At 43.2% G+C, this 24,494-nt stretch overlaps 1 protein-coding gene across 1 annotated transcript in view; it reads right to left on the bottom strand.

Annotated features, from left to right (window-relative positions):
* LPAR3 (lysophosphatidic acid receptor 3) overlaps positions 1-23,028 on the bottom strand; it is a 71,640-nt gene extending 48,612 nt beyond the window's left edge. Inside the window, exon 1 of the mRNA XM_030866086.2 lies at positions 22,899-23,028. The gene's annotated coding sequence lies outside the window, so the exon portion shown is untranslated. The remainder of the gene's footprint in view (positions 1-22,898) is intronic.
* Positions 23,029-24,494: the final 1,466 nt, after the last annotated feature.

Raw genomic sequence — 24,494 nt, 5'->3', positions numbered from 1 at the left:
AATATTTCACTTTTACAAGCAAGGCTACATTCTTATGCATTAATCTTTACACACTTGGCCAATTATTTCCTTAGGATTAATCCATGGATTAATCCTAAGTTGATGAAGTAAAGAATATAATTTTTTTTAATTATTCTTTACTTTTTTTAAAGTAAAGAATATAAATTTATTTAAAGATTTCTGATACATGTTGTTGAACTGCCCTTGAGACAGATCATATTTCTAATCCCACCAGCACATATAAGAGTTGAATAGCAGATACTAATCTAGTGAAATTCAATTTTAATATCCAAGGAGAAAATGTAGCTTTCAACAGTATTGAAAGTACACAGAAATTCAAGACAAAAAAATCCAAAAACCACATAAGAAATTTTAATGATTATGTGTCTTATCATGTGTGCAATTTTTTTTTTAATAAATTTATTTATTTTTGGCTGCATTGGGTCTTCGTTGCTGCGCACGGGCTTTCTCTGGTTGCAGCGAGTGGGGGCTACTCTTTGTTGCGGTGTGTGGTCTTCTCACTGCAGTGGCTTCTCTTGTTGCGGAGCATGGGCTCTAGGTTTGCAGGTTTCAGTAGTTGCAGCACGTAGGCTCAGTAATTGTGGCTCATCGGCTCTAGAGCACAGGCTCAGTAGCTGTGGCACACAGGCTTAGTTGCTCTGCGGCATGTGGGATCTTCCCGGACAAGGGCTCGAACCCATGTCCCCTGCATTGGTAGGTGGATTCTTAACCACTGCGCCACCAGGGAAGTCCCTATGTATGCAATTATTATGTGTCCTATCACAAATGAAAAATCCTTTTTATTTTGCTATATGTTTTAGACAGCTAAGAGAAGCACATTTCTAATTTTAAAATTATATTATTCTTGATTAACTCATCAGTTTAATCAAGATTAAATTGTCAGACAGATGTAGGAATTAACATACTACCAAAAAACTTTAAATTTTCCTAACTTCCTTTTTTTTTTAGACATCTTTATTGGAGTATAATTGCTTTAAAATGGTGTGTTAGTTTCTGCTTTATAACAAAGTGAATCAGCTATACATATACATATATCTCCATATCTCTTCCCTCTTGTGTCTCCCTCCCTGCCACTCTCCCTATCCCACCCCTCTAGGTGGTCACAAAGCATCGAGCTGATCTTCCTGTGCTATGCAGCTGCTTCTCACTAGCTATCAGTTTTACATTTGGTAGTGTATATATGCCGATGCCACTCTCTCACTTTGTTCTAGCTTACCCTTCCCCCTCCCCGTGTCCTCAAGTCTATTCTCTAGTAGGTCTGTATCTTTATTCCCGTCCTGCCCCTAGGTTCTTCATGACCTTTTTCTTTTTTTAGCTTCCATATATATGTGTTAGCATACGGTATTTGTTTTTCTCTTTCTGACTTACTTCACTCTGTATGACAGACTCTAGGTCCATCCACCTCACTACAAATAACTCAATTTTGTTCCTTTTCATGACTGAGTAATATTCCACTGTATATATGTGCCACATCTTCTTTATCCATTCATCTGTTGATGGACACTTAGGTTGCTTCCATGTCCTGGCTATTGTAAATAGAGCTGCAGTGAACATTTTGGTACATGACTCTTTTTGAATTATGGTTTTCTCAGTGTATATGCCCAGTAGTGGGATTGCTGGGTCATATGGTAGTTCTATTTTTAGTTTTCTAAGGAACCTCCATACTGTTCTCCATAGGGGCTGTATCAATTTACATTCCCACCAGCAGTGCAAGAGTGTTCCCTTTTCTCCACACCCTCTCCAGCATTTATTGTTTCTAGATTTTTTGATGATGGCCATTCTGACTGGTGTGAGATGACATCTCATTGTAGTTTTGATTTGCATTTCTCTAATGATTAGTGATGTTGAGCATCCTTTCATGTGTTTGTTGGCAGTCTGTATATCTTCTCTGAAGAAATGTCAACTTAGGTCTTCTGCGCATTTTTGTATTGGGTTGTTTGTTTGATATTGAGCTGCATGAGCTGCTTGTAAATTTTGGAGATTAATCCTTTGTCAGTTGCTTCATTTGCAAATATTTTCTCCCATTCTGAGGGTTGTCTTTTCGTCTTCTTTATGGATCCTAATTTCCTTTTAAAGGGGTCTTAACATTTATTTTGGTTCATAAATTTGGTTGAATTTGTAATCAGATGATGCCCTAAAACCTCAATGATTCTACTTCAAAAATCTTCAAGTTCAAAACGTAGTAAGGTAGATAGCTAGTGGGAAGCAGCCACATGGCACAGGGATATTGGCTCGGTGCTTAGTGACAGCCTGGAGGGGTGGGATAGGGAGGGTGGGAGGGAGGGAGACGCAAGAGGGAAGACATATGGGAACATATGTTTATGTATGACTGATTCACTTTGTTATAAAGCAGAAACTAACACACCATTGTAAAGCAATCATACCCCAATAAAGATGTTAAAAAAAAAAAAAATCTTCAAGTTCAACTTTCCCCCATCAAAACCAAAATGGCATGTTCTTCGACACATTTTAGCAAAATTCGTCCTGGGAATGAGAAGCAGTTTTGTCTTCCAAAGTTGAAAACCACAGGAAAACCATGATTAACCAGAACTCCCACCACACAGTTCCCTACCTCCAAGCCTCAAATTCTACTTTTGGGAGGAACAGACAATGAGAATATTAAAAGTTCATATAGGGAATTGATGAAAAAGATTCCACGGGATGGCATATTATACAGCCATTGAAAACCATGTTTACTATGAAGTTGTAGTGATATGAGGAAAAGCATATTCCATTATTTTAATTATAAATATATACGTATGTATACATATACAGATATTTATGTATACATACATATATAACATACATATAAACACAGACAAATGTGCTTGTGTTTGTATGTCTTAACGATTTTTAAAAGATATAAAAAGAAAATAAGGAAAAAAACTCAAAGTGTAAATAGTTAATTAAGAATGGTAGAATTGTGGGTCATTTTTAAAAAATTCTTTCCAGTTTTTTCTATGTTCCACATTTTCTGTAATAAATAAATAAATAGACTTTTAAATGCTAGTCTACAAATTCTGTCTTAGGAGCACACATTCTACTTCATCTACCTTTCTTTGACAACTACAACAATGAAAAATCAAAATTAATGCTCAAAGGAAAAGCCTCAAGGATTCACTTATGTTCGTTATTACTACTCTTACCAGCACAGCGCACTTTAGCATTTTCCAGTGTTAATGAAAATAAAATGGTTTTCTACTTAAAACTTCATGTAACCACAAAACCTTATATGCTGACAACTGATCAAATCAAGACGTCACTTTCCCCAACTCTCTTATAAAACATTTCCTAACACAATTGCTCCAGAGCCCCAAATATGAATAACTAGAAGTTTCTGAATTAGTACTTTTGATTTTTTCTCTCTGCCATATGCTATCAAGCTTGTTGACAGTCCCCAGTACATATTAACTACAGATCACCATATTCTCTTAGCTGGAAATTACCAAAAACTTTAGTGAGCTTATAACAAATTATCAACATAGTTCCTCGACCTCTCTCAAACCTTAAAGTATGATTCTATTATCTAAGCCTAAACATCCCCTCCACAGAGATACCCCTCTCTGACCAATCGAAAGTAACCCCCAGGTCTCGCTATCAGAGAGCTTCATTTTCTCTACCAGTTGTGACGTATTTTTTTGTGTGTGTGTTTGCCTTTATTATTCACCCCCCACTGCTAGACCATTTCGCTCCAGGAGAGCAGGGACCTTGCCTTTTATGCTCATGTCTATAGCATCAGCATGTGTGGAAGGAAAAAAATGAATCTGCACCCGACACTATCTCTTCCCCCACTAAAATGAAGAGGTTCAGTTAAATGTCTTTGATAACGTACACATCATCCATTAAATATGCGAATTAGAGAACTTCACTAATTAACTATGTGTTCTTGGGTTAGTTACTTAATATCTTGACTTCATTATTACTATTTTTAATTGCTAATATTTGAGTGATTACTTTGTGCCTGGTGTTGGACTAAGCATTTTATGTACGTCATCTCATTTAATCCTCCCCACAGTGATGTAGATACTACTAGCATATCCATTTTGCAGGTGAGGAAACTGAAGCAACCTTGCCTAAGGTTGCACAACTAGTAAGTAGAAGATCCTGGCTTCTCTTCAGGCAGCTCTGCTCCCAGGCTTGTGTGCTTCTCTACAACACTACATTTTCTCTCTACAGACAAATGAAACACCAGACAGAACAAGAACTATAGTCATACTTAACAATAACCATGGGATTACCAAAATAGACGGATCCCATCAAATCACGTACAAAGACTGTCATGCACTATAAAAAAAGTTGGGCATTCTAAATACACTTCGGGTTTTTTTATTTTGTTTTAAAAGCCCTGAGAAGTACAGAAAAGGCATTTTTTTTTCTGAAAATATGTTTTCAAATTTTACTGTAAGCAGGGCACACAATACAATTTCAAGACTAACGTTGCTAAACTTTAATTCTGCCAAATCGCAAGCTGTTTTCTTTTTTCTTTTTCTTTTTTTATACTTAAGGTTTAGAGGGTTTGAATAGTTCTGACCCAGAAACAAAAGATGTTAAACTTTGGAGGTATTACCACAACTTCAAACTTCAGTAATTTAAGACTTCATAAAATGATGGTTTAGAAAATCTATATGTGGAATCCAAATGAAAACTTCAGGAGCAAAGCTTTCATTTAGACTCTCCCAAACTTGATTCTCTGAAAAACTGTCCAGCCAGTCCATAATGTGGAAACAATTATGAAAATTAAGACATGTGCAGACCACTCAAGCAGCTTATTTCGAGCTACATCTTACGAGACAAGTTACTGCTGGCCTTTTAGTTGACTTTCAATAACACTTTCTTTTTCCCCTTAGGACGAAACAGGGTGCATCGAAACAAGATCATTTGGTGCTGTGCACATTTTCTTTTCCTGTGGTCTACAAATGTAGAACTATCCTCCCCTCTCTGGAAACTCCAGCCAGATGGGAGTTGGAGATTAGGTTAGTTGGTAGGCTAACGACCAGAAGAGACCACTCCTTCTAAGCAATCACGTTTGCTCACTGAATTCTTTTAATAATTCACGTTAACGGAAAAATTAGGATCGCATGGGAGATGTAAGTCCACATATGATCCTCGAGGTTCATTCTAGCCATTGTTTCAAGGCCCTTAAACTGCTCCTCCTGCCAGGAGCCTCTTCCCCCAGATACCTTCAGGGCTCACTTTGCCACCTCATTCCAGCCCAAAGGTCACTTCACCAGAGATTCTCTTCCCTGCCCCTTTGTAAAAAAAGCACCTCACCCAAACCCCTGCCCTCAGGCACTAGCGCCCTTTCCTCTGCTTTATTCTTCTCTACAGCATTTCTCACTACCTGACACCATCTGCTTGGGGTTATGGTCTGTCCCCACCGTGTGCTTAGGAAGTCAGGGCCTTTGTGCTGTTGTAGCACATCCACAGCACATGGAACAATGCCCAGCACACAGTAGGCACTCAGTAAATACTAGTTAAATGTAGAATTAAATTAAGTAGCCTTGGGCACACGTGCCCCCTACCCAAACTGAGCATTCTTACTTTCTTCTACTGCTGCATACTCTCTAATTTGGGTCTCAGAACTCTTTCATTTTCTTCTGTAGACTTGGATCCAAGCCCTGCTGGCTGAGAAGTGTGAGGAGTGGTGTTTGCCACCCTTGAACAGAGGCTTTACCAGAGCAGACAAGACAGGGTGGTCTGAAGGGCGGCCCCACCGTACAGACCCCCAACCCCTTGTCTGTATGGACATCAGAAATTATGACTTCTCTTTGAACATAACTTCCAAAGAAAGGGAGACCCAATGGTCAAGGTAGAACAATTTGAGCAACAAAATAAATAAAGTAGGATTGGACTATATAACCCAATGCATTTTTAAAAATCTATTAGTCCATATTGTTGGAAGTAAATGACTGAAAAAATAATAAATGAAAAAGAAGAGACATATCTCCCATACAGAAAAATTCCAAATAGATTATGTAGATATTCCACTCTAAAGGAGGGGAACATATCTCCCACTCCATAAGTGTGGACTGTGCATGGTGACTGCCTCCCAAAGAGGAGAGTATGAAAGGGGGCGGGGCTCACTTTTCAGTGGAGAAACTTGACAAACATGACTTCGGCCAGGTGATCAAGGTCAACATCAACAGTGATAAGTCATGTTGCTAGTCTGTAACCTTGATAAAATATGTTAAGAATGGCACTTTACTCTGTAATCTTCCTTCCCCAAACCCATAACCCCAGGCTAATCTGAGAAAAACCTCAGACACATCCCAGTTGGGAGACATTCTCAAAAACCATCAAGGTCATCGAAAACAAAGAAAATCTGAGAAACTGTCACAGCTAAGAGGAACCTAAGGAGACATAACATCTGAATATAATGTGTATCTCAGATCCTGGAACAGAGAAGGAACATTATGTAGAAAGTAAGAAAATCTGAATAAAGTGGGACTTTAGTTAATAGTGGTGAATCTATATCAGTTCATTAACTGTAACAGATGTACCATATTACTGCAAGATGTTAATAATAGGAGGGGAAACCATGTGTAGGAGTGGGAGCATAACATGGGAACTCTCTATTCTATCTGCTCAATTTTTCTGTAAATATAAAATGGTCTTATAAATAAATAAATATTAAAAATAGATTTTAAAAAGAGAGAGGGGAGAGGATGTTACCAAGTCTACTATACCACAGTAATTTCAAAATAAATAAAGCCTGCAGGTTTCATAAGCAGTTATTTTACTCTTTGCTGTGGTAAAATAACACAAAGGAGTAGCCACCTATTGGAGATTCAACTTAAACAGATATTATCTATGACAGGGTATTGAGATCCTCGATATTCTTGGGTAAAGCTAATACGTTTACTTTAGGGGTACCTGTTAAGTATAGGGCTTTTACAGATCTGCTACCCTATCTTTATACACTAGACCATTTCTCTTAAGAAAGCTGAACTCAACTTTGTTAAAGTTTCATCACTCTGTTTCTTAAGAACGAATAGTAAACTCACGCACATAAAATTGTTCTGATTGTGACCCCCTGCTCGCCATACAGCAACAAGGTCCCACGGCACACCGAGTGCTTCTACTGGTAGTAAAGTTCCCAAGACAGCAGCCACAGAGGAGAAGCAGGCACACACCCAGTGCGCTTGGGAAATGAGAAACTTCCATGCCTCAAGTCATCTTCAGCTCAATGACACACAGGGGCAAATGCAGTCAGAGCTCAGCAGGATAAACAGGTTATTGTGCCAGGGCACGTTTCTGAGTCCTGTAGGTAGGGAGGACAGCCTGTTGCATGTCAGCTGTTTCAACCACTGCTTTCTCTCTCTCCATTGAGTGGGTGGATTTACAAGAGGCCATGGTATATACAAACAGCTGCTACCCTAGGACTTGTTTAATAAACAACTATAATCAAATGTATTGTTCCTCAGATGTCACTGATGACTGAAGACCTCTTAAACCTCTTGGCTAAACAGGAAGGCAAACTTGAAAACATACAGAACTAAACCAAATAAACGAGGTGAGACAGGGATTTTATACGATCAGCACACTCCCTGACTCAGCTTATCCAAATGTAATGTAAATCTTTAACTGTGTTTACTTTACCAATTGTATATGATTTTAATCTCATCTAATTCATTAGGCTGGAAAGATGACAGACATATTTTGTCCTTTGACCCTCTTAAAAGTAAAGACACTAATCAAAATGCTTAAAATGAATAATATTTATATATAATATAACCCCATATGTTCTATTATATACCAAATAATCCTTAGATCATCATGTAATCACATGTTTGAAGGAGGAGAGAATGCCAAAATTTAAAGTGTGGACATTCATCTCTGAAAGAGATATTCTTCTTGTACAAAGAACTTCGTCATTCTGTGAAAATATATTTTGAGAAATTTCAAAGTTCCTACTTACAGCCAATGACTTCCCATAAGAAGAAATTTAGATTTCTTTACATTATAAAATTCACAACAGAGAAAATTTGGGTCCAAACTGTTTGTCCTGACTTAACCATGAACTGCATTCATTCCTTGGCTCACTCTCCGTTTCGTGACTCAGTCTCCTGCCATCAGTCCTGAGAAGGATGTTCAACAGCCTCTTGTTCTAAATAATCCCCCGCTGTTCCCAGCAATAGGTGAATAGTGATCTGCAGTGACCCCTCCTTGCTTCTGGAAAGCACACCAGCTCAGGTTAGTGCCTGACTGAATTCTGAAACTCTATACAGAAAGGACAGTCATATTTTCAAAGCATGTGGCTATAGTGGGAAATGGTTGTTTTAATGAAGGCTTCAGAGGCTCCAAAGGAGGGTACTGCTGTTTCATCACTAAAGCAAGGAACTCGTAGCCATCCCCATCCTGCCCCCCTCTCCCACCCTATGCATGTCTCGTAGTAAAACAGCACATCTGTATGAAGGTAACCAGGTCACGGAAATGCATATAAAAGGCATTTGAACGCTGTGCCTGATCTCATCCATTGGTCCCTCCAGCTCCCTCTCCAACCTCCTCCACTTGCTCTTTTCCCTGCAGGACTGAATCAACCGGCTTCCTTGCCCTCCAGCTCCTGCCCTGAGAGGTACAGCGAGAGGTGAGGAGGAGTGGGTGGGGCAAGGCTGAGACATTGATTCCCCTGCTCCCTCCCTGCCAGGTCGCTACGGGTTGGCTGGGTTAGTACCTGGCAGGCAGCCTCTCCTTCTCCCTCCCCTTGGCTTCCAGGTTGAGGGGTGTTAAAAGCTCCTTGCTGTTTCTAGCTCTGGGTCATTGTACCATCTCTTGGTTTCCATGAATTCTGCCCTCCCCCAGTTACCAAGTTACCATCCCCTGCTCCAGATACCAAATTAACGATATCATGTTTCCTGTGGAACTCTGAGCAATACAGATATCTTCAAGGACATTGTAATACAACAGTGTTATTTGTAAGGTGTTACTATGTTATAGATTTTTCTTAAATCTTTCAGTAAGATATAGTACACATAACATTTCCTGGCTCTAAGTGTAACAACTCTCAGAGAAGGAAAGAGGAATAAACCGTATTCCCAAAGGTATGGGCCAGTATCACAATTCTTTGGATGCCCCCTATGTCCCCTTAGAGTACCAGAACCCTAGTAAATTTCACTACACACAGTAAGTGATTCAGTCAATGAGTGATTTGCCCATAGTTAGAGGCATTATATACAATAAAGATGATTGCACTGGATTCCAACAGATCCCTGCATGTTGAAGTCTACCTCACAGATGTGTCCTCCAGTGTAATCAAGGTTCACTTCCAACTCTGTGCTCTTGTATACCATGGAAATAAATGACATGGGTTGAAGTGTTTATTGGGACCTAAGGTTAGCCAGGTTTGAATCTAGACACTGCAGAGAAAGAAGCAGTAGAGTTTTCCTTAAGGTGCTGTGAGGAGAGCAGGGCAGAGGGGGTCAGGGTAATGACAACCTGAGCCAAAGGGGACACTGCAGCCCGATGCAAGGCCATGCAGCCATCACTACGAGGACTGCCTTTTGGTGGCACTACTGATCCATCCTCCACAGTGGCATTTCCAGTGGCAGGGCCAGCCGTGGGAGATGCTGGATAAGTGCTACTCTCCAAGAAGCTCTGCAGACTGCAACCTAGGTGGAGATGCTATAATGGCAGATGACCTTTAGACCCTGGGGACACAAGCTAGACTTAGTCACTGAGTAGACAAAGAAGCATGGGGGCTCAAGGCACTGGGGGGAGGGAGGTCAGGAATAAACTCATTTCTATTCCACCAACAGTCTCATCTTATTCTAGCGTTCCTCACCTCTACTCTTCGTAAATTAATACAAACGCACTTGGGGGAGACCGGAGGTGGTCCTTGACTCTGGAACCTGTACACATCTATATACCTGGAACTTTCAGACATGTGTATATTCATTCTCCTAAGATGACTTTTTATTTACTAAACTCGGACTCTCTTTTAGCCACTGGAGGGGGACTCCCCTGATACTGCACTGTGGAAGCAGCCTCTGCCTCAGTGTCAGCCTTTACTACCACACTGTGAGCTTCTGAAGGGCCATCACAGTTTCTTACTCGTGTCTGTGCACCTGATGCCCAATATAGGTGCATGGACAACGTGTGTCTGGTTCACGTGTTGGTTAGTTTTAGTTCACTGGTTGAAAGCAGAAGAGACAGAAACTTGATCACACTGTATTGAATAATGCTTGGGTGATATGGAAGTGGAAAGAAAGTATAGGCTATTCTTCCAAGAAATTTGGCTGGCAAATACTTGGTAGCTCTCCTGTGGCATTCAACACATCATATTAAATATTGATTCGTCTTAGCCTCACTTCCAAACCTGTTGGAAGCAGAGCTAGTACCCTTCTGTCTCCCTGTTCTCTGAGGCACAAACACAGAACCTTGCCTGTAATCAGCACATAATAAAAATATGTTCAATTTTATTGAATAATTCAATAACAATTCCTTTGTTTCCAGTCCTCTTTTTCTTTGGTTTCACTGTGGACGCTGAGAGAGTTATTCTCTTTTTGTAACTCCCCTCCTAAGCCTCTGTGACCCTACTTTTTCCTGGTTCTTTTCCCACTGTTCTCAGTATTTCTGTCTCCTGTTCTTCAAGGCTGTTCTTCAGCCTTGAAGTGTACATACTCCTAGACTTGGCTCTCAGCCCCCTCTTCTTTTCCCTTTAAACTTTCTTCCACAAGATCTATGATTGCTCAAGTTTTTTCCTCTATGTGCATGACTCCTGAACTAGCTCAAGCCCTGACACCGCTCATGTCCTCTCACCCTCAGGCTAAGCTCCCAAACTGCCTTCAAGATAAACAAGAAGAAAGTCACCATAAGGGTAGCATGTATGCAGGCTGGGACATGAAACCTCCCTCAGTTCAGCTGTCGGGATAGGAATAGAGTTTGAGGTTTAAGCATCAGATTTTAATGCAGGGGCTAAAACAATGGTGGCCTCGGGCTTCACTAGCTGTTTGTAGCATAGCATTTGCAAGCTGGCAGAGAGGTTTGGGATTGAAGAGGCTTCGTCCGGCTCACACTGGCCAAGACCTTTTGTCCTCCCTCCTCCGGTGCTTTGCTTGGGCTCAGGGTAGACTATTGGAACCCCTTTCCTGATGCCCACTGATCCTGACTGCTGCAGTGTCCTAAGCCTTCAGATCTGCCCCTGCCCCAGCGCTCTGAATACCACCTTGTGGATTCCAGCTCCAAACCTGGGTATTTGATTTCTAGATTTCCTCCTGAGAATGGTTCTCAGCCTCTTCTCGCATGAACTTCCCTCTTGTTAACCTCACTGCACAACCAGCCTCTGACCCCCTGGTTGCGTGAAAAGGCCAGCAGGACCCCAGACTCTATTTCCGAGAGGCCCTGTCCTGAGTGACAAGGCACTGAACTCAGAACAGTTCTTCTAACTCATTTGCCCATGATTGTCTGCTGCCCTGCGAGTTCTCTCATAAATATTTCTTTTATCATTGTTTAGCTTTATGGTCTATGGCACAAAGTGTTGAACCATGTTTTCCTTTCCTTATAGAGTAAAAAACTCTATTTCCCAGCCTCCTTACAGGGAGGCATGTGACTAACTTCTTGCCAACGGACTGGCACGAATGAAGTACGCTGCTTCCAGGTTAGCCCTGAAATAGCGTGTGTGCCTCCGAGCTCTTTCACCTTCCTGCAAGCTGGAGCTCAAGCAGCCCTGTGATCAGCACTGAACCTTCAGACCAGGGCAAAGCCCTAGAAGCACAACTCCAAGTAGTCCAGGGACAAGTTTCCATTAATGAGGAGATAAGTCCAGAAACTGTGAATAAACACCTAGAACTGTTTGCGACAATTTGACACTGCTGTGAAATACAAGTGTGTGATCTGTGGAGTATAAACCAAAAGTATCTGTCTTCGGCACACTGGCAATAAAAAAAAAAATCCAGTCTTAAAAAAAAAAAAAAATCCAGTCTTAAAAAAAAAAAAAAAAAAAATCCAGTCTTGAAACAAAGGGAGTTTGAGAAACATTGCCCTGGTGGATAGTGGAAAAACAAGATAAAAGAAGCCCTTCAGACTCAAACCACTCACCTCAGGACCGTTAACAAGAGAGAAAAATAAACTGTTGTCTTCAAATCACTGTACTTGGAGGCCTCTCTGCCTAAGAAGCCGGCAGCTCTAGGTGCAGGCACTGGCTGCTTCTCGCAGCTTTTAGCAAGGCATTCCCAGAAAGAGATGAGCTCAGGCAAGGATCGTTTGTAAGCAAAGGTGGAAAAGAATGGTCAGCAGCCAGAAGCTGGAGGCCTTGGAAGATTAGAAAAGTGAACTGCTTCTGCGACCCCACAGAGCAGAAAATAGTATCACTGCTCACAGCCTTTCTCAAAGGCCTCTCAATAAAACATGGCATTGGAACAAAGAAGTCAGGCCGACAGTAAAGAGTAAGCGTGCATTCTCCTGCCCAAGTCCATGTTTTAGAGGACTTCAGGGCAGAAACCACTAAGGAGAGGAAAAGAGAGATGGGCCCAGCATAGAAGTTGGGAAAAAAGAAATGCCTAAGACCTTGATCCAAAATAGAATTTGGATGTGGTAACTGGTATATGGAACTGACTAGAAGCAAACAGACCAGAAGCCTATAAACTTTTTAAGGAATTATACTGCTGTGGAAGCCACAGAGTGGCCTGGAGCTCACACTTTCCAACACCCATTTCAGATATGGCCACAGAGGGTAATGGACAAGGAAGAACTTCCCAGGGAACAGAGTCAAAGTCAGGACCACCAGGAAGCCTCTCACATAGGAAGGGACCAGGGCAGGGAAGTCTTAATTGCTGCCCAGCGGGGTTCCATCATGTCTGCTGCATGTCTCCCTTTCTTCTGAACGGGAGTTTTGTTTTGTTTTGCTGTGGTTTGCTTATTTCTATTCCTCCAGTGCATAATGGACGTTCGTTGGTCAGAATAAATAAAGAAATGGACATTTTAGCATGGGTATTTAAAACAGGGTTTAGAGAATGGAAGGCCAGACCAGTGGAGCTCTGGTCACCTAAACACTTTCAAGAAGAGCATGGCAGGCTGTGACACATAGGAGGGCCGGGTAGCGGGGGGGAAAAGGAGCAGAAGCTTTGGCGTCAGCTGAACCCGGGTCAGATGTAGGCTCATCACTTTCAGCGATGGCTCTAACCTGGCATACTCCCGATCTGGCCAGAGACTTTTCCTTCCTCTCTAAAAATAACTACAACATAATAACTACAACAACTATATAGGATTGTTGAAAGGATAATTAAAGCAATGTATATAAAGTGCGTAGCAAGATGCTTAGGACATAGGGTGTACTCAATAAATGGTAGATAGTACCTCCCAAGAAAGTTAACTCAATATTTCCCCAAAATTCAATAGAATATACAACTGGCATTCTGGAATTTTAACTGTTCATGCTCTAACCCTTCAATTTAACAAGGACAAATAACAAAGGCATCCTATACTTACACTAAAATGACCACAGTCCAGGAAAGACTCTTCTCCTGCCTAAGAGTATGGGCCTAGAGCCACAGTGACTAGGCTTAAGAGACTGCCACTTCCCTCTTCTGTTGCTTGAAACAAAGCAGGGAGGCAGGAGTGTTGAAGTGGGTGAGGAAGCAGAGGAGAGACAATGTAGTGTGGCAGAAGAACACAGGCTTCAGGTTCTGCGTTCAAATATTAGCAGATAAGCAGGTAAGCAGAGTGGTTAAAGAGCATGACCCCCAGAATGAACATCATACTCAACAGTGAAAAACTGAAAGCTTTTCCTTTAAGACCAGAAACAAGGCAAGGAGACCCACTCTGGCCACTTCCATTCAACAAAGTATCTCAAGTCCTAGCCAGACAAGACAAGGATATAAAAGGTATCTATATCGGAAAGGAAGGAGTAAAATCATGTTTGCAGATGATATGATCTTATATGTAGAAAACCCTGAAGATCCCACAAAAAATAACTGTTAGAACTAATCGATGAATTCAGTAAGGTTGTAGGATACAAAATCAACATACAAAAATCAGCTGCATTTCTATACGCTAACAACGACAAGCTTTTTGGAAATTAAGAAAACAATCCCATTTACAATAGCATCATACTGAATAAAATACTTAAGAATAAACATAACCAAGGAGGCAAAAGACTTGTATACTCAAAACTACAACACAATGATGGAAGAAATTAAAGAAGACATAAATAAATGGAAAGACATGCTGTGTTCATGGATTAGAATCTAATATTGTCAAGATGTCTATACAACTCAAGGTAATTTACAGATTCAGAACAATTCCTATCAAAATCTCAGCAGCATCTTTTTTTTTTTACAGAAATAGAAAAGAAATCCTAAAATTCACATGAAAACACAAAGGATTCCAAACAGCCATAACCATCTTGAGAAAGAACAAATCTAGAGGCCTCATACCTCCTGGTTTCAAAATATACTACAAAGCAATAGTAATACTAAGTTACAGTAATCAAAAAAGTATGGTTCTGACATAAAGACTGACATATAGATCAATGGAACAGAATAGAGAGCCTAGGAATCAACCCATGCATATATGATCAATTGATCTTTGGCAAAGGTGCCAAGAATATACAATGGGGAAAAGACGGTCTCTTCAACAAATGGTGTTGGGGAAACTGGATATCAAAAGAGCAAAAGAGCATGGCCTCTGGAGATAACTGGCCTGAGTGTGAAGCCTTACGTACCAGCAAGTTAGTTAACCTCTCTGTGCCTTAATTCTGTCATCTATAAAATGGGGATAATAACAGCACCTTCTTCCTAAGACTATAGGGAGATTTAAATAAGGTGCTTAAAATAGCCTCTGACACAGAGTGTTAATTTCATTACTGTTATTATCAGTGGGGCCTGAGGATAGTTACTTAACCTCTTTGAGCCTCAATTTCCTCTGTTACAAAAGGGAGACAAGATCTAACTTGTCAGGTTACTGGGTTACTGGGGCAAAGTGAATGAAACAGCCAATGTAAAGTCCTCAACCCACTGCCAGGTCCAGAGGAGTGAGACAAGTCCAGTAAAGCAACAGGGTAAGTCTGTTCCCAATAGGTTGGGGAGGGGGATCCCAAGAGAGATTACCAGGGAGGGGAGGTCAAAGGAGGCAATCCCTCCCTCAGACAGGGTGGGTCACCGGCATTACAACCCCAAGAACGTCTCCCCTCTACCACCCTGTCCAGGGTCACTAACTGGTGTTTTTCACTATCAGTTGAAACTACTTGGTCCCAGAGAATAAGTATAAAAGGAGTTTAGCCAGAGGGGTTGGAAACCTGATGTTTAACCTTCTAATCATATTACCATGCTTCCTCTAGACTACTCTATCTGGATCGTAGAGTAATCCCTCAAAATATATTCACTAATATACCACTGAACAGTCTTCAAAGTGAGTTCATGTCTCTCTTCCCATTTGATCCCATGGTGAGATGGGCAGTGTAGCTTTCTCCATCTTACAAAGAAAATTAAAACTGGGAGACACTGATTCACTTTGACCAGCTCTCATCCTTCTAGCGCAGGGCTCTTTTCACCACCCTGACCACTGGAGCCTTTTTTCGTTAGTTAATCCTCTAACCCCAAGAGAAATAAAAATGCAGATTTGTTCTCCATAATGACATTAATGCCTTTTGCAAATATTTAGTGATTCTAGACGTAATATAATGTGGTTGTGGTAAATGTCAATAAAAATTTGTAAATGTACCTCTACTTAGAATTGTTGACAAGAGTTTATGGGAAAAATCCATAATCAAATGAAAAGGACTGAATAAAACTCTAAATACACGATAGAAAATAGCGATGATTAGTCAGTTTGCCTGCTTCAGAGAAAGCTCAGAAGAGCAAGCAACCCAGTTTACTTCTAACATATTGAACGATATAACGTAAGAAACAGTTTCTCCTAAAGCATTTTACTTTCTCCATCAACAAAATAGAGACTACCAGTTGAACTAGGCCACAGACATCAATTATCTGACTATAGAAATTAGGCTGGAAATTAACTGAGAAAGGCTAGTAATGACCTAGTAGCAATCCATGGAAACCTTTAAAAAGGTATATGCTGTTTCTATCTTTGCTTTCTTTCATTCCCATCTTCTTCTCTCTTCCTCTGCCTTCTCTTTTCTTCCCTCCCCAGAACTGAGGGGTCAGCAAGTGGCTGAGAACCCAGTATGATGGAGAGAGTTTGGGGAGTTGCACAGAAGCATGGGCTGTGGCTGGGGAGCCACACAGAGTAGTGAGCTGGAGGGACTGGAGGCTGATAATAAAGTTGCATAGACACACGGGTTAGCAGGGCTGGCACCAAAGATGAGCAGCAGTGGGAAGAGAGATGGACAGAGAGGAGGCAGGATGGCCTTTGTGGCTGAGAGGCGGGCTACTCTGAGCAAATAAGTAAAAATATTGATGGTAATGAGAGTCAAGTTTCTAACTGCCAGAGAAGATATGTAAAAAGATATAAAGCGATAAGACTAGAAAGGTCCTTGGGTGTTGGACTGGAATTGGAGGTATTAGTATGAACTCATGATTTTACAATATATGGCCTAATGCAGAAAATATATAAATGTGTATGTGTAAATACATATATACATATATTTCCTAGCTCTGTCCTTTGAGAGCTCTAAGACACCCCAGCAAAAATGGACACAATCAACCTTCTGTATCTTGGTTTCTAAATACCATTCTCTACCAAAAAGGATGACTAACCAGGAGAGGGAAAGTTCAAGATAAACCTGGGATGCCTTGTGGTGACAGAAAATTTTTAAATGTTCAATGGATGATAAGGATGTCAAAAGGACAAAGGAGCCAGTTCAAAGGGACTCCCACTGGTCAAACTGAGAACAATTTGAGCATCAAAATAAGTAATTATAGCAAGAGATCTCAACATACTGTATACAAAAGGAATCCACGAATACTTCCTAATATAAATGAATAAATGCATGAAGGAGAAAGAAAGTTCTTCCTAATAGCAGAATGCCAACTAACAAATGTGGAAGGAGTGATGGAAACAAAGAATCACCATTTGGCAACCTTCAGAGAGGTGGCTGATTCAGGCAGAGGTCATCAGTGAATGATAAGGCTGTAGGTGGATGTTTAATGAGAGACAGGCTATTAGCATAACCTCAGAACACCTCCCCACAAATACCAATAAGTTTCAAAGGGAAAAATGGTGAATTTAAGGTGGGGAGATCTGGCAAACACCAACATAACCAGGTGATTAAGGCCAATATTCCAGTGGTGGACAAGCTGACATTATGTACCTTCTAATGCGATGTGCTGACAAGAGCAGAGTACCCTGCCAAGAACATATGACCTAAGTCTGGTTCTGAAGAAACACCTGCTAGACCCAGGTTGAGAGTTATCTACAAAATGTTAAGACCTGTACAACTGCAAGGACTTTAGGAACAGGGAAAGTCTGAGGAACTATTTTACAAAAGGCATGACAAATAAATTTAACATGGATCCTAGATCAGACAGGAAAAAGAGACACTTGGGGAAGTACTGATGATATATGGATGGGCTCTGTGGACGGTAGTGTTGTACCCGTGTCAACTTCCTGGTTTGCTGGTGGAAGAATTAATTTTATGGGCCAACTTGACTGGGTTAAAGGATGCCCAGGTAGCTGGTAAATCATTATCTGGGTGTGTCCATGAGGGTATTTCCAGAAGAGATTAGCATTTGGATCTGTAGATTGAGTAAAGAAGATGAGCCTCACCGATGTGGCTGGGTATCATCCAATCCCCTGAGAGACGGAATAGAGCAAAAAGGCAGAAGAAGAGCAAATTTGCCTGGTTGCTTGAGCTGGGCTGTACATCTCCTCTTGCCCTCAGACATCAGAGCTCCTGTTCCCAGGCCTTCAGACTCAGACTGGACTACACTACCAGCTTTCCTGGTTCTTCGGCTTGCAGATGGCAAGACCGCAGGACTTCTCGGCCTCCATGATCCCATGAGCCAATTCTTATAATAAACCTCCTCTTATAAACAGCTATATATGTCCTATTGGTTCCATCTCTTTGGAGAACGCTAATCCTAAGGCCATTTTTATAGAAAAAAATTATATGTATTTTCTCTCTGCCAGACCCATGTGACAGTTTAGTTCAGGGAAAGGGCTCCCATTTAAAGGACTGGCCTATTAAAAATCAACCAGGGGGGCTTCCCTGGTGGCGCAGTGGCTGAGAATCTGCCTGCCAGTGCAGGGGACACGGGTTCGAGCCCTGGTCTGGGAAGATCCCACATGCCGCGGAGCACCTGGGCCCGTGAGCCACAACTACTGAGCCTGCGCATCTGGAGCTTGTGCTCCGCAACGAGAGGCCGCGACAGTGAGAGGCCCGCGCACCGCGATGAAAAGTGGCCCCCACTGGTCGCAACTGGAGAAAGCCCTCGCACAGAAACGAAGACCCAACACAGCCAAAAATAAATAAATTAATTTTAAAAAAAAAGAATTCTTCCTTTAAAAAAAAAAAATCAACCAGGGCAGGAGGCAAATGATTCAGTGATGTTCTATACCTGATGCCTTGCTTTGATCTTCAATAATTAGTTACTCTCAAGGGCTCTGAGCCTTAACGTTAAATTTCTAGCTCTCCTTGGGAAGTGAATGCCTCTGACTGACTCCACGGACCACCTCTGATTTACATGGTCTGAGTCCATCTGGAGACAGCTCAGAATTTCTGAAGAGGAGGGGTTTGGGGGCAGACTGACTGAAAGGGGGCTTGCCTTAAAGCTGCATTTGCAAAGCAAGCACACTGCTTTTATTTAGACTGCATGTTTGTTTGGAGAGCCTTTGGGCAAACTAGTGGCACTTATGGGGGAGGCTAAAGTGCCGTCCGACCCACCCCCGGCACCTGCCAAGCCACCCTTGATGATACCACTGAATCTGCACACGGCTGCGTCAAAACCAGGTCTAGGGCTTCCCTGGTGGCGCAGTGGTTGAGAGTCTGCCTGCCGATGCAGGCGACGTGGGTTCGTGCCCCGGTCCGGGAGGATCCCACATGCCGCGGAGCGGCTGGGCCCGTGAGCCATGGCCGCTGAGCCTGCGCGTCCGGAGCCTGTGCTCCACAACGGGAGAGGCCACAACAGTGAGAGGCCTGCGTAAAATACAAAACAAAACAAAACCAGGGCTAGTAGGTCCTGCAGCCTAATGTCCCAGGGAACAATAAAGACATAGGACTAGCTGATGAGTAATTACGGGGCTGACTAACATTGTTTGGAAGGGGTGAGGCAGGCTATACTGGGCAGGCTGTTTTCCAGAGCGACACCCAGTCTGGCCTGGACTAAGGTATATGAATGATTCACATCTGAGGAGGGGAAGCAAGGTCCATGGGATCAGGGAGGGGCACAGGCAATGGAGTTCAAGGAAGTAGGCAGACAGGACCAGAGGCTAGGGGTCAGGGGCCGCAGAGGCCAGGCCAGGAGACGAAGGGGAATAAGGATGATTGACATCAGTCTGGGAAAGAGGGGGCGGGGACAATCCAGGAAGTCAGACCTTCCTCTCACTGGGCACTACTCTCCTGGCTCACGAGGCAGGTCAGGCAGAGAGCAAGACACACCTCTCAGACTGAATTAAATAATTAGCTTAATTGTTTGTGTGGGGGGGTGGGGGGATGCCTTGAGTCAGTTTAGTGCTTTGCAGAGTGAACCTCAGAGACTAAGTTAGCAAGAAGGCACAGGAGAGTGAGGATGGCACAGGGTACCCCAATTCAACATCTGATGATCTCCAGTACCACTCTCCTCTGTCTCATTGGCTGATTAGTTAACCCTATGTTTCTGTCCACTAAGAACTGAGATGAGCAGACAGTACAGGTAATTCTAAGAGGGAATTAAAACTTCTTTGGACCTTTTGCCCTGTGCCTTCGATCACACAACGTTAGGTAATCTCAGCCCTGAAATTTCTCTTCCTTTCATATTTCCCACAGAGCAGTTTCTCAACCTTTGGCAGGATTTCCTCCTTAAAATCTCATTTGCCATCAGAAGGCAGGGAAGAGGGGTGTGGAGAGACGGCAGCAATGACCACTTAGCATGTCCAACACCCACATGGAGATCCTCCCACCCCCTACAGCCTGCCTGGGGTGTCCCACATCTGGAGGCCCTGTCTCTTTATCCAACATTTATGTGGCCCTCACCAGGTACAAAGCCCTTTCACATGCCTGACTTAATGGGACCCAACACAACCCATGCAGGTAGCTAGAAAAGGAATTATTATCCCCATCGTGTGAATGAGAAAACTGATTCAGAGACGATAAGTGATTTATTCAAGGTCACAAGAGCTCACAGGAGTGGTGCTGGGATTAGAACCCAGACCCCTGTACTCCAAATTGCCTCTCTAACCCAGCACTGTGAAAGCACAAACTCTCAGGGCTTCTGCAGACAGCTCTAAACCCCTCACCTCCATCCCTCCCATCCACGGTAGAACTAAGTTCCAGGGGTCTCCTCCACATAAACACAGAATCCAAGATGAGGGACAAAGGATCAGCAAGGCCAGACAGGAGGCAGCTCAGTACCTGCAGGAGAAATGATGGAGGGAAGAGCAAAAGGACCATGGCAAGGGAGGAGGAAAGCAAGTAAGGAAAGCGAGCAGAACATCTCTAAATCACCAAGGACTTGGGAATCTACCTTTGCACTCTCACCACTGCAATGTACATTTGCACCATGTTTATAGAAATGTCAATACTTTATCTAGGAGGAAAAGAGGGCAACCAACATATAAGGAATACTTCCTGTATATCAGAGACCCTGCTAAGTGCTTTCTCTTTTCATCTTGGGAGGTGGATATAATCTTCATTTTTACAGACAAGGAAATTAAGGCTTAGAGGTGAAGCAAAGTATACAAGGTTACGAAGCCTGGCCTGGAACAAAGCCTGGTCTCTCTGCAAAGCCCTGCTCTTCCCTTTACACCACATTAATAATACCTTAGGCCTGGGCTCTGCCATTTAGAACCTTGCAATCAGACTTAACCACTCTGCTGGTTATAATCACAGGCCACAGAGCATTTTGAACGAATGTACAGTCCAAGGAGAATGGTTAATGGGTAATTCGAGTTATAGTAATTCCCATTCAAGTTACAGTGATTCCCCCTGCCACGGCCCAAAGAAATAAGACGCTGGGGGCTTAGGTTATGGTGGATTTCTGCTCCAAGATGAAAAACTTGGGGGAGAGGCAGCCAGCCTTGGGCATGTGTACACCACTTTGAGAATGTGTACCTTGACTGCTGCCTGGCTACAATGCTGTGTGTGCAGTGGTTCCTCTGTGCCTGTGTATTTTGGAAAAATGAGAGAGAATCAGCATGTAGATTTTCAAGTAGGCTCTGATGGACACACATGAAAATAATCCCGTATTGGAATGTTTTCATTTCAGTCTTCATTCAGAGAAAACATATGCAGATCTGTTCTATCAAACATCTTGTAAAACAGCCAGATACCTAAAATAGATCTGATCTAACAATATAAAGAGGCTGGTAACTACTATTTATGCATTTGTCAGGTTTAGAAAAGAAATGTGTTATTTCTCGTTTAATCGAAGCTACAAAGTTTTGAACTCTAAAGACAAAAGAAAACCTGAAAATGTGCCAAAATAATCCATTGTCCTAGTTACCTGGTAGTAACAATCAATATAAGTTACATCCAGATGATTGGATGTCCAGTCCCTACATGATACAGTCATATAGTCTCATGGCACAAGAAACAAGTCCAGAAGCTTATCTCAAGTACATAAACCCCACTGGTAGGGTTTGCTTGCTGGTCTTTTTAGAATGGCCCAGTTTGTTTAGACTAGCATGGTGTTAATAGAGCCAAGGCTGTGTGTTTTTAACTGTATCACTTCTGTTCAAAAAAGAGGAAAACTCTATTCCCAGGACCCAGACCACACAAAGTTGGATGCAATTCCTCACTGTAAGCTGGGCTAGCAACCACTGATAGGTAGTTCACTGGAAAACCCAACAACTCTCCTTAGCAACACAAAAGTTCATGCATTAATGACATGCTGTGCAGTGCATGAAATAATAAGCGACCTGTAAAGAGATCACCTGTTTGGCATTTACTTTATTCTCCGACTTACAAAAAGCAAGTAGGAACCTTAAGAAGCTAAGAGGCCCTTAACTTCTAAAGTAACGTTCCAAGGCCAGGTAATACTCAGGGCAGCAAAGAAGTGAGGAGGGAGAAGGGTACGACAATGACAGTAACGAAGCACCAGGAACACACTTCGTGGAAAATACTCAGTTTAAAAATGCTTTTGAGGGCAGTTTAAATGTTGACCTTAATAAGACTAAATTGTTTCCAATACTCACAGTCACTCCTCCAAGTACTTGCTTGAGAAATTTCTAAGCCATTTCAGGTAGTCGCAACTTGTTGAAGGAAAGCAATAAAGTAACGCTGCTACAGAACAAAGCACTTTTGTCTGCCGGTAGTGAGAGGGGGACCGCGGGGACCGTCACTTACTCTCAAAGCACAACCCCCAACAGTGTCACTAGTTAGTTCGTAATAACCATTTCCCGAATCTTTGGATGCCTTGCTTGGTTCGAGCTGTTCCCTAACACACCACAGGCTAGGGAGTAACTGAAGGCTGGAAAATGTTATATCCCTAGGCTCCACTAGAGAACCTCAGTTCACCATCGACGGCTGTAAAACCGAGTTTGGAAAAGAAGCACCTGTGCAAAAGCAGAGCGGAGCCTGCGCCCCGCTCGGCGCTCCTCTGCGCCCAGCCCACCAGCCCACAGCTGGGGCGGGCGCTACGCGGATTCTGCATCCCGACTGCTTCTCCCTCCTAAAATAAAAAAAAAAATTTTAAAAGAAGGCGGAAAGGGCAAGATATGCCACACACCGCCCAAAGAAGGCTGTCCCAGGTACTCGGAATGGGTCTGGGGCCCGGGCTGGACGCCAGGCAACCCCGAAAAGCCTCCCCATGCGCCCCGGCCGGCCGCCCCTCCGGGAACCCACTCACCGCTCACGCTCGCCCGCGCCGCGGAGCCCGGGAGCGTAGACCCCTGCTGCTGCCGCATGCCCTCGGGGCCGAGCGCGACAGGGAGACCGGGGGCCGGGCGCGAGCAGCCGAGGGCGACGCGGCAAGCGGGCAGGCGGCGGCGCGCCTCCTCTCCGGAGGACGCTGAGACCCGCCCGGAACCCGAGGAAAGTTTGGCAGAGCGAGGGGTGGCGCCAAGGGGGCGGAGGGGCCGAGTCCCGCCCTGCCCCTCCCCGCCCTGCCCGACCTTTCCCACGGGAGAGCGCCCCCCACTGGCGAGGCACGGATCGGCGCTCGGGGGCTCTTCTGCTGATGCCCTTCTGCCCGGGACTGGTCCCCAGGAGTGTGGCCGGCCTCCAGGGGGAGATGGCGCCCACTCAAGGACCGCTAGCACCCACAGTCCCTACAGGGCCGTACCTCGGAGCCCCGTATTAATCACTGTCCTCCTGTCCCTCTCCTCACTCTCCTCACACTGCGGGGAGAGATTTGTTTGAAGTGGCTTCAGGGAAGTACAGCCCACGTGTGAGGCAAGCTCACCGCCAGGCTGACCGCTTGCTCTAAAACTCCAGCTCCAAAGCTATCTGAGGGAGCAGGCAGCCCCCAGAGGCCACAGGTGTTCACAGACATTTGGCTTGGGACCCTTCCTGGGCACCTTTTTATTGAAACAGGAAACAAAAGATATTTTAAGTTCTTGTAAGAGAAATCTGGGTCTCTTGGGGTCAATACTCTTGGATACTTTGTTTTTCAAAGCTGAAATATAAAGCCTCCACTGACCCGCATTTGGTAAAGAAGAAAGGCGCAAAGTAAAACAATGTTTGTCGTGAACACTTTGTTCTCTCTGAGCTCTGCAAAGCAAAAAGAGGGCACAGGCGTGCAGAGAGTTGGGTTCTCCCGGTGACCTCAGGAGGGAAATATTGTGAGTCCTTCCTCCTCATTCTTTAAAACCTTGGGAAAAACTGAGAGCATATGCGGGAGATGTCTTCCTGTAGCCCTTTGCCATTCATTCGTTCGTTCATTCATCATTCAGTATTGATATTAGGTCTTTCTGTATGCCAACTAGGAACCATATCCCAGGAAACAATCTGGACCTGCCTTTTACCATCAAAGAAATTCCACTCTCTCTGAAAATAATGTTTTTATAATGCTTTATTCCTTGTGCAATGGATCTCATCCCATAGGCCATGACAGCGTGGTGTGCCTCAAACCTTCACAGGGAGGCTATATTTTGATCAACATGTGCCCAAATTATTGTTGCTTCACCTGGGTGTGCAGAAAATGACTCTGTTGTCTTACAGATGAACTGTGTAGAGAGAGATGCAACTTACAATGTTAATGCTAAAGAACGATCATGTTTACCCGCACAAGCAAAATTCTTGCAGATGATATATATGAGAATGAGGCCAGGGGAGTGAACAGCTCAACTCAAATAGCACAGTGCTGAAGGGCAATGTAGTGAACACAAAAATTCTCAACCACCAGCACATAGCAAATGCTTGACTCAACAGATATATAGTATATTGAGTGAGTAACTTGTTGTAGGCTGGACTGGGAACTGTAAGTACCACTTAGAGCCTACTT

This window comes from Globicephala melas, chromosome 1 (genome assembly GCF_963455315.2).
Source record: "Globicephala melas chromosome 1, mGloMel1.2, whole genome shotgun sequence".
Taxonomy (NCBI): Eukaryota; Metazoa; Chordata; class Mammalia; order Artiodactyla; family Delphinidae; genus Globicephala; species Globicephala melas.
The sequence above is the reverse complement of the archived record's forward strand: the minus strand, read 5'-3'. Positions and strand labels throughout refer to the sequence as shown.